Genomic DNA, 10102 nt, shown 5'->3' with positions numbered 1-10102 from the left:
ATATATATATATATATATATAAAATTGACATGGCACCATAAAGCCATGGTAATGGATACTTGGCCATGATGCTTTGATGTATATCATGTTACTGAAGGATTGACATATTAATATGCAATTGTTGTACCATATAAACCCAATGATTCCAATGGCACCATGTCAAACATAGTTATACAGTATTACTTGTGTGTAAATGGCTCATATACTGAGTTGCAACAATACTTTATTAATTAAGTTTAAATACATGGTATGTTTGGAGGCCAACGTGGTCCATAATGGTTTTATGGTCCATAATGGTCATAAAATCAATTGTAATTTTTTTTGTCCATTGTTCTTTGATGTATACCATTACACTGAAGGATTAACTATTAATATGCTGTGTATTTACATGTATTTCAAAGCATATTGTCGTATTAACCATCATGCTAGTTTCCAAACAATATTGTAATACTGTGGTACTTGTGTAAATGATCTGTCAGCCCATATCTACTGAGTTGGAGTTGCAACCATATTTAGACCTACTTACAGACAGTATCCTAAATTTGTTTGTAACAAAAGTAGACAAGAATGTGCTTGCCATGGTACGCCATTCAAAAAAGGTGGCAATACCATGGTACCTTTTTTGTAGGTGGTCAATTGGTTTTTATTCATTTTTTTTGGAACCACATTTGCTCTTAGATCTTTACCTATCCCTACTATGTGACTACAAAACATGGTATTAACTGTTTTATCATTCTCTATAAACAGGGAAATACCATAGCACCTCTTTTGTAAGTCATCTGTTGGTCCATTTGTGCCAAACTGGCACAACCACATTTGCTTACATAGACAAAACTCCAGCCAAGTTATGTAACTTAAGTAGAAAAAGCTTTAATCTGAAATCCATCATTAAATGTCACTCCATCAGTTCACTCGCATGCCTTCCTTATGTAATGTATGTGAAATATCTGTTCAGTGCATGTTCTCCTCCATGCAACTCTCACATAAATCAAGACTAGAATGCACTGAGTTTGATCACTAACAGATTGAGATAATATTATACATATTTTCTCCATTTCATGATTTATAATGGCTGTGGTTTGCAGAATAACATTCTATATCATGTGATGTAGATGATTGAGAACATGGTACGGCTGTTCCTCTAGTTTAAGAAACTTCATCAGCTGATCAGTTCACCATAACTGTTGGCCTCCAAAACATGCCAACTGACTCATAAGTTTCACCACTGTTATCTCTCACATTTTCAACCTGTCACGTTCCCCCGCATGAGTAAAAGGAGTCTTGTTAGTGTAATATGCCATTGCAGTATATACTGGAGCTGTGAATGCCTGCGTACCACCCAGCTTCGCTGCCCCGCGGATAGTTACTGTTGGAGGCTAACCAGTATGTCTGCTTGGGCTGAAGACATCCTGTCATTAGCCTCTTGCGCTGTGCCAAGGTAAAGTAGTTTGGGAAGTGGGCACAGGCCAAGCCTTAATGTTAGGGTGTCTTTGAGAGATAAGTGTGCAAGTTAAATTATTTATCGTTTTGACACTTAATTTTTTATTCTGTCGGGGGTTGAAGCGAGGGAGCTTGGTATGCAGTTCGAGTGCTCTATATAGTGTGTAAGTGTGAAGGCAGTTAGTGGCTATGACATGCTGTATAAATGCATTCAGCCAGGGTCTCATCACCTGAAACTATAATTTATGCCTGATATGGTGTACAACCATATGTCTCACACCTCACACCACAATTTATCAAACAGGTCAAATGTCTGCTTGGTTTTGTGAAAAGGCACTTACTATCCTTCCCTGAACTGCTTTGCGGAAAGATATTTTGTAAACCAGACATTTGGACTTTCCATAGGTCGTTTCCCTGTACTTCCTGCTGTGGCTTCAAATTTATAGGGCTCATTGTTCCACCGTGTGCATTTAGCAGCTCGCTGTGAGTTATTGGACTCTTGCAGAGCTTCCCAGCTCTCCGCCCGAAACCTAAACTTTGTTTCCCACTGTCTTTGTGATGGGCGCTGATAACATCTATAAAGCCTGCCCCGAACTTTGGCTCAGAGTAATTAGTCAGTAATTCATTGCTGCCGACTTTGCAAATGAGCAGTCCCTTGCAAACACCTTTAAGTGAACCTCAGCCTTCTGTATATGTGTATGTCCCATTGTAACTTTAATCCGTAATGTGTTTGTTTAGTATTACAGATCTGAAAGTTCATATCACCAGCCAGAATGTTTGATAAATGTTCTCTTGCTACGTATGTTTAGCTAGGGTGACTGAGAAGTTTGTTTTATTTTCTGAGTGTTTGGACCAGCGCAGCTCTAATAAACGCAAATGCTATTGTTTGACATTTGGCCGAGTCTCAAACTCCTCACGACCTGTTTGGAGATAAAAGCCTCCTATGTCCGGTCTGCTTGGCGGTTTTCAATTTCAAATTCCAAATCCAGCATAAACAACGACATTCTCAACTTTATGTGTTGTGAAAACCTTGAGCTGGTGTTTGCACAGGAGAACTGGAGATGAACCTGGATACGACTGTCCATCAGCAGGGCGATCATTTTATATTTGGATGGAATTCACAACCCTGAGAAATAAATATTTATGATTGTTTCTTGCTGAAGGAGTTGCTAGTGGCAAAAAGCCAGGTGTTTTTTTTTACTTTCTGAGAGGAAGCTTGGCAAATCTAAAGCTTGAGTCGGCCTACATACTGCAGCGCTGAAAGAGATCATAAGTTACGGTTTACGTTTTGAAGCCCTTGGGAATTTGCTGTACATTTGTGACATTTGAACAGGAAACCTGAACTAACTGGCAGATGTTTGGCATTTGGAGCAGTCATGTGGATGAAGAACAGTCTTTTACATTTCCTTATCTTCTGCTTCTAGTGACCCTAGCGTCTGGTTATCCAAACAAGGCCCTCGTACAAGCAAATCACGACTAGAGGAAGTGGAAATGCTTCTATTGAAGCACTATTTTCTTGTGTACTGCTGTGTTTTAAACCTGCGGTTGTTAATCAACTTATTGTTAGCGGTCGGTGACCTGTTGTAAAATGTCAAAACATCGGCACCTTGGTTAACTGCCATTGTGTAATTTCAAACATAAAAATTTGGTTTTGCAATTTTATGACATTGTACATTTGCCAACGGTCTACTGCTTCGAATGAGACTTTGCCACCTAAACAAGCATGGGACGGCATGTTTTGCAGTCACCATTTTTTCCAAACAAGGTCACATCAACACTACAAATACCTCTGAGATTCAGTCATGGGTAAGTACGGTTAAGCAACCAACCGTTAACACTTTCTCCTTTTGTTTTTAGGACATTCCAGGCTATGTACCAAGCATAGTGGAGTATTTTTGGTAATCTTTTCAACAACGGAAATTCCTGCATTTATTTGTTACCACTGATATTTGTACTAGAGGCTACACTGCATTCATGTTCTCCACCAGAAGTGTAATACCATTAAATGGAGATTATGAGCAACTTGAAAGTTTGAAACTCAAGTCTTGATAAAACAGGTAGAGCCTCACTTTATGCTCCGGGTCCTGCTACGAGGCTCTTGGAAGGTCCTTTGGAAGTCAGGCCTTGTTAATGTACCGCTCAACAGCCAAAGCATGATGTACTACATCCATTTAACTGTTGGACCAAATCAGCACATAATCGAAGAGCTGGAATGCAATGAGACCAAGTTCCCTGTGCTGGCCCTCTGAGAGGTCACCCTTCTCCTCAGATTACATTTCGCTCCATCTTACCTAGCTGTCCGGTCTTTTCAAGCATGACGCAGACTGACTCGCGTTCAGTTCAGAATTTATGCTCTTCCTTGTTTATGATGCATGACAGGCATTGCTATTTTCTCTGCGAGCCACAATCATTTCCGTTGCTTATCGCAATGATGCATATATGATGATAGCGCCACCTTTTGCGTTTGGATTGGTCTCACTTAGGAACACAATGGTCACGGTGTGTGCACATGAATTAGCTAGCCTGTTGATTGTGACAGTTGTGCGTTCATCACTCTTCTTCATTGGTGTGTAGACAGTGTGCAGGTATGAACTCTATAAATAGCCCCTTTCTAGGCTTGTGTGTTTAGACTCGCTTTTTTTGTTTGCTTGAGAAATATCGCAGTGCTTTGTCAGCGACGCAGTGACACATTGCTGCAGATTGAGTCGTCACTTATTAACGTGCACCAGACACCACATAGAGAATGAATTATATGACCTGTTGCTCTCTTTGTGCGGCCAACTCCTATCAAGTATATTTGTCTGTGTTCAAAAGCGGTTGACACTTAGTTCAATATTTGAAGCCTTTAGTATCAGTGGGCAGAGTTCAAAAGAGGAACAGATAAGTCGTATAACCTGTACCATGTGTTGAGGAAGCTACTGTGAAGTTGTAGCATCCCCAACAACTCATAATTAAATGGAAATTAGACTACAGTAAATTTTTAGCCTTTAAATATGTTTTAACCAGACATGACACGATAACCGGTTAGCAATAAAAGGTATTTTAATATATATATTTTTTGTCATAAGCGTGCACAACAGCAGATGAGTGACACTGCATTTTGGTGGTTGCTTGGTTTCTTTTTCTGCAGCATTGCACTGGGTTGTTCTGCATGAAATGTCATTGGACTGAAGTACTGGTCCTCATGCATATTAATCATCAAATATAGACTCATTGTAGATGGAAGAGACTAATTGTGCAATGCGAGTTCTGTATATCGCCCACACAAGTTTCTTTTGATTGTGTTTTGTGAATAATAATGTCGCCATTTTCATGTTCAAACCTTTTCATGTCGAGCCTAGTTGGAATCTATATTGTGCGCTGTATAGTGTGCACACACACACACACACACACAGAATATTTTAAGTTGTAATAATATTTTAGATTACAGATTTTTACTGTCTTTTTGATCTTATAAAAGCATCCTTGGTGTGCATACAAGGCTTCTTTAAAACATTAAGCTCAAATTTTTGATTGGTAGTGTACTTTTTTTGTTAGAAATATAAATGTATAATGACAAAAATACAAAATATTAATATAAAGGGATCTCCGAGAGTGCATTTGATTACAATGTAACTAAAAAAAAAACAGTGACAGCATTTTGTCACATTACACTGCAATTCTTTGAAAAAAGATGTTTCTGGAAATAGCTGAGCTAATGTCAGGCTACTTAAAAACTAGTTTGGTTAGTGTAGCTGTTATAGTAACTAGGCATGGGCAGGTATGAGATTTTGACGGTATGATAACCTTAAGCAAAAATATCACGGTATTGTCGTTACAGCTCTAAAATGTGTTATTTTTAAATGACTGGGTAAAAAAACTAACTTTTTTCCGCTGAACACAATATATTTTGTTTTTGAGCAACATACAGAATATTAGGAACAGTAGAATTTGTTTATTTTTTCTTTGATCTGTTTCCTAAAAAGAAGAAAAATAAAGACTGACATCTTTATTTAACCTAAATCTATAATTACAGCGATTTAATTTTAGTTATATAATTCATACACATATCATTTAGTTATATAATTTCATATACATAATTTGATTTAATAATAACCCAATTTGAAGCAAAAACAGAATGTTCTGACTAGCTTTGTGAAATGATACTACATGCCTGAACGAAGCAAACAGCAGAAGCTCTGAATGAGACGCAGATTCTCTCTCTGACAGCAGGAGGCGCTTCTGGAACACCAGATGCAGCGTTTCCTTGGTTACTGCTGCACTGAAACACTGCTTTAATATGAACTATACAGAGACTAGATGAAAAGAAAATACCACGTAAACTTTTCTGAAGACAGTCAATTCCCCTCAGAAACATTCATATAAACCCCCAAATCAATATTGAGGATTTTCTTACAATAGTTTGTGCATCATGAACAGTGAGTGATCTCCCTGCTACAGTGTTTTTCTCTGTGCGTCCGTCTTCAACGTCTCTGGACTGTGTTAACGGGCGTTTACAGACTTCATATTTTCACATAAATTACATTTTGGAAAACGATTGCATTGCAATGCAGTTTGTGCAAGTCCAGAACAGAGACGAGTTGCTTGCAATAAGACAAAAAACGGCCGGTTAACGATCGCGTAAGTTCCAGGGGAAGCTCCTTCAGTCGTCATACACACACACACACACACACGTGACTGACCGCTCGCTCGCACCAACAGGAGGAGGAGGGTCGTGTTACTCTCTACACTGCACTCAACCTGAGGGATTCCTACACTTTCAGTCTTTGAGGAGACATGAAAAACAGTGCATACCGCAGGAACGGTATAACGGAAAATATTAGCGGATATTAATGGAAATTCATATTAATTTTCAAATCGTGGTATACCTTGAAGCCGGTAATCGGCCCATGCCTAATAGTAACTGTAACACTTTCACTTTGTCAATCCATATTCAACAGGGAGCACAAACACATTGGCACAGTGGGCAATGTGAAAAATTTGTATTCAATGTGTATTCTTCAAACAAGTGCAGAACACTTGGAGAGAGATGCCAGCGTGTTTTTAATGATATCGGCTAACACTTTGTCACACAGTGATTATTTACAAGGTTACAATCAAAGTTAGCTTTGATTGTGTGCGAGCAGAAACAATGATTATAAAACAGAGTGGATTTGGCCAGTAGTTGTTTGTGAACATTCCTTTCAGCAGGGCGCTTGGTATGAGTCAGTGGTAAAACCAGGCCACTCTGCGTGATTAGGCATTAGCCTGTGTGCTTACATTCACCACTGCACAACAAGACAAACCAGCTTTCTATTTTTCTTTTCTTACTTTCATCCTTTGATCTTTCCCCCCTCCATCTGTCATCTCTCACTGTGTCTGTTTTCTCTTTCTATCATGTGGTGTAAAACGTGCTGATAGGTTGGTATTTCAGGATCTCAAATCAGTTTCACCTGATACAAGATACTTGTTTATTATAGGAGCATAGAGCAGAAACACAGAAAACAATGTATAATTGAGTCATTGTTACAGTAGTTCTTATCTCTACGGTTGGTTTTAGTATTCATGCAATATTCGTGTCAAGGTAATTTGAAAGAACCAATAAACTTAATGAGTGTTAAACTTATGTAACTTGTCTCGTCGTCCCACACTGTTTGTTTATTTGGACATGAATTATGTCCAATGAGTAATGTTGAGGAAGGTGTGCTTTTAAGAGTGAAATTTTTTTATGACCAATAATATTAAGTGTCCTTTAACCATATGCAGAGACAATTTTGAATTATTGTTGTATTTCTGGCACAGTGATGAAGTGATGACAAAATAATGATTACGCTACAACAATAAAAACGGCTTCAAAAATATTTTAATAATGTTAATTTAGTGTACAATGATATGTTTCAACCATTTCTGTAACATATGAATGACTTTTATGTAAAAAGTAAATACATTTTATGAATATTACTTTTGAATTTTAAATATAATTAAGATAATTTGCACTGCAGATACCAATGTTTCCTGTTGAATGTACATTGGTAATATGTAGTTAGAGTAGAAAAGTAAATCAAACTGATTATCAGTGCTATTACTTTTCTAAGTGATCTGGCTTTTGTTTGCTGTATGACAAAACGGGTGAACAATTTAAGTACATTGAAAGTTCTTGCATTGAAGGAGGATCCTGAACCAGATCTAGAGAGCAGACTAGAGACTTTGATGTTGACTCTTTTGCTGTGGACACTTTTGTTTTAAACAACCACTCACAAAACCCTGGCCTCTATGTAGTAATGCCCTAGAAACACCCAAAACACTAGCAACTGCATAGCAGTACACTAAAATTCACTCGCAACCAACACCTTAGCAGTTGCATAGCAATTCCTGGTCTCCTCCCATACAACTCTGTAGCACAGTGGTGGCAGGTTTTGCAAAGACAAGCACAGCTCCAAGTTGCTTTCATATTTTTGTCAGTACACCCAAGGCTTTGTCATCATATTTATGAGTTCTCAGGTATGCCACCTCATGCCACATCTCCATGGTTACACCTCAGACTTTGATCTCAAATAAATGTTTGCGTTGTTGCCAAGCTATGACACCGAGTGCCAGTGGGGCATTGAAGTAAAACACACCATTTGTCCTCTTCTCCTTGTTTTGAGTCACATTACTGAGTAACAGCCTTGAAGAATGTAAAAATGTGCAGAACAGTCAAGAAACATGACCTTTCATCACCGTTTGCATTCCTAAGCTTGATTAAAGATATAAGTTGACTTTCCTTCATTAAAGGCGCATTTGTGTCTTGACTCTGCTTGTTAACTGTTATGATTTGTTTGACCAAAGGCCTTAAAGAATGTTAATCATTTCTAAGGTCCACAACTTCTTCCATACCACATACTTCAGTGTTTCAGGAAGCCAAATACAATCCCCAGGGATCTGCTTTGAGGAAGAGTATCTGTGGACACATCAAAGACAAACGAAGAGCAGAGACGCTTTGGAATGTAACTGGCAAACTCAGAGCATCAAATGAAAACGTGCCACCAAAAGCCCATGCACATGAGAGCTTGATCAAGAATGATCTAAATGAACAACACATTGCCACAGGGTTATTTTTTGAAGGACATACCTCTAGTTTCCTTGGAAGTTGTCCTATCCGTTGGGTTGACCTTCTCACATCACTGCCCCGTTCTCATGCTGCCTTCATGTGCTATCAGAAATGTCCTACTTCCCACTTCTGATGTTGGAATTATCAGTTTGTTGCATTAAATGCTTTGTTATTTGAAGGAATAGGAATCAGAGGATGACAGTAAGATCATTCTTGCCTATTTATTGGGTAAATCTTTTTAAAACCAAAACATATGGAAGCTTTAGTTTAGTTTAGATTTAGTCAATTAGTTTCAATAAAGTGAAGCGTCCCATTCAATGGCAATCATACAGACATTACTTGCATAATTTATACATTCACCTCGCTATCTAAAGAGTCAGTCAGCATGCTGACGATTTCTAAATTTTGGGCAAATAAATGCATTTTTTTTGCTTTGGAATTAATGTACAATATGCCTCAAATGGTTATTTATAATCAGAAATATTCATGACTGTAACAACAAGAGAAAGCAATGTAGATGTGTCATTACAGCAATGTATCTCTTCTCCAGCGTGTTGAAAGTTTATGGCCCACCCAACATGAAAACTCAGAAATCAAAAAGTCGTAAATATGACTTGAGGGGCTTTTCTGTACGTCTAGGAAACTATCATACAAACATTTACGATAAGATGTAAGGACAGCATCAGTGTCCTCTTAAAGTTCTACTTGCTTGGTTATTTCTCGACCCATTCATTTGAATTGTCCTTCAGCTGTTGTGCAAGTTTCTATGCTGGTGGCATTCACCTTTATCAGCCTTCACCGTGTGTTTGGACAAATGCTTAAATATGCCTTTCACCTTGATGGGCACAAGGTCTTGTTTTCGTGCATTTCTACAGGCCATGCCTGTTAACCTCTAGACCACAATTGACGTGAGAGGTTATGGGGTCAACTCCCTAGTCAACACCTGCTAATCTTCAGGCCTTCCAGAAGCATGAGTCAGAAGAGGCTCCAAAGATGGCAAACAGGAGCAGAGACATTGTTCCCAACCACTGGTTTTCCTTTGTAGCTGGTGACATGTTTACGGTGATGTGGCAGCTCTATGTCATTGCCTGGAATATCAGTCATTACATTTATGCTGCAGATTGAATATGCTTTAGAAACAGCATGTTATCAACCAAACATCAGGTGGCATCAGGTGCAGGAATGTTGATAAAGTTCACACGCCCAGGGCTGAGCACTGTATAAGTGACAGGTAATTTTGTGCTTAAAGGATCGTGTTGACAGTGCGATGAAGTTCTACCCTATAGGCCAGTGATTCCCAACCACGTTCCTGGAGGACCCCAACGCTGCATATTTTGTATCTCTCCTTTGTCTGACACACCCATTTCAGGTCTTGGAGTCTCTACTAATGAGCTGATGATCTGAATCAGGTGTGTTTGATTAAGGAGACATGGAAAACATGCAGTGTTGGGGGGCCTCCAGGAATGTGGTTGGGAACCACTGCTATAGGCTATAGACGGTTTCAACAGCAACAACATAAACAAACGTTACTGCGCATGCGCGCTTTTGTGGCCCTAACTTAACTTCCGGTAGATTTCCAAATAGAATCAATAA

General features: G+C 38.7%; 1 protein-coding gene across 1 annotated transcript in view; it reads left to right on the top strand.

Annotated features, from left to right (window-relative positions):
* Positions 1-10102, top strand: part of LOC107591114 (PRKC apoptosis WT1 regulator protein-like) — an 80241-nt gene that overhangs the window by 1288 nt on the left and 68851 nt on the right. The gene's annotated exons all lie outside the window — the stretch shown is intronic.

The sequence above is a fragment of the Sinocyclocheilus grahami genome, unplaced genomic scaffold (assembly GCF_001515645.1).
Source record: "Sinocyclocheilus grahami isolate Dianchi unplaced genomic scaffold, SAMN03320097.WGS_v1.1 scaffold8.1, whole genome shotgun sequence".
Classification (NCBI taxonomy): Eukaryota; Metazoa; Chordata; class Actinopteri; order Cypriniformes; family Cyprinidae; genus Sinocyclocheilus; species Sinocyclocheilus grahami.
Note: the sequence above shows the minus strand (reverse complement) of the source record. Positions and strands in the feature narration are given on the sequence as shown.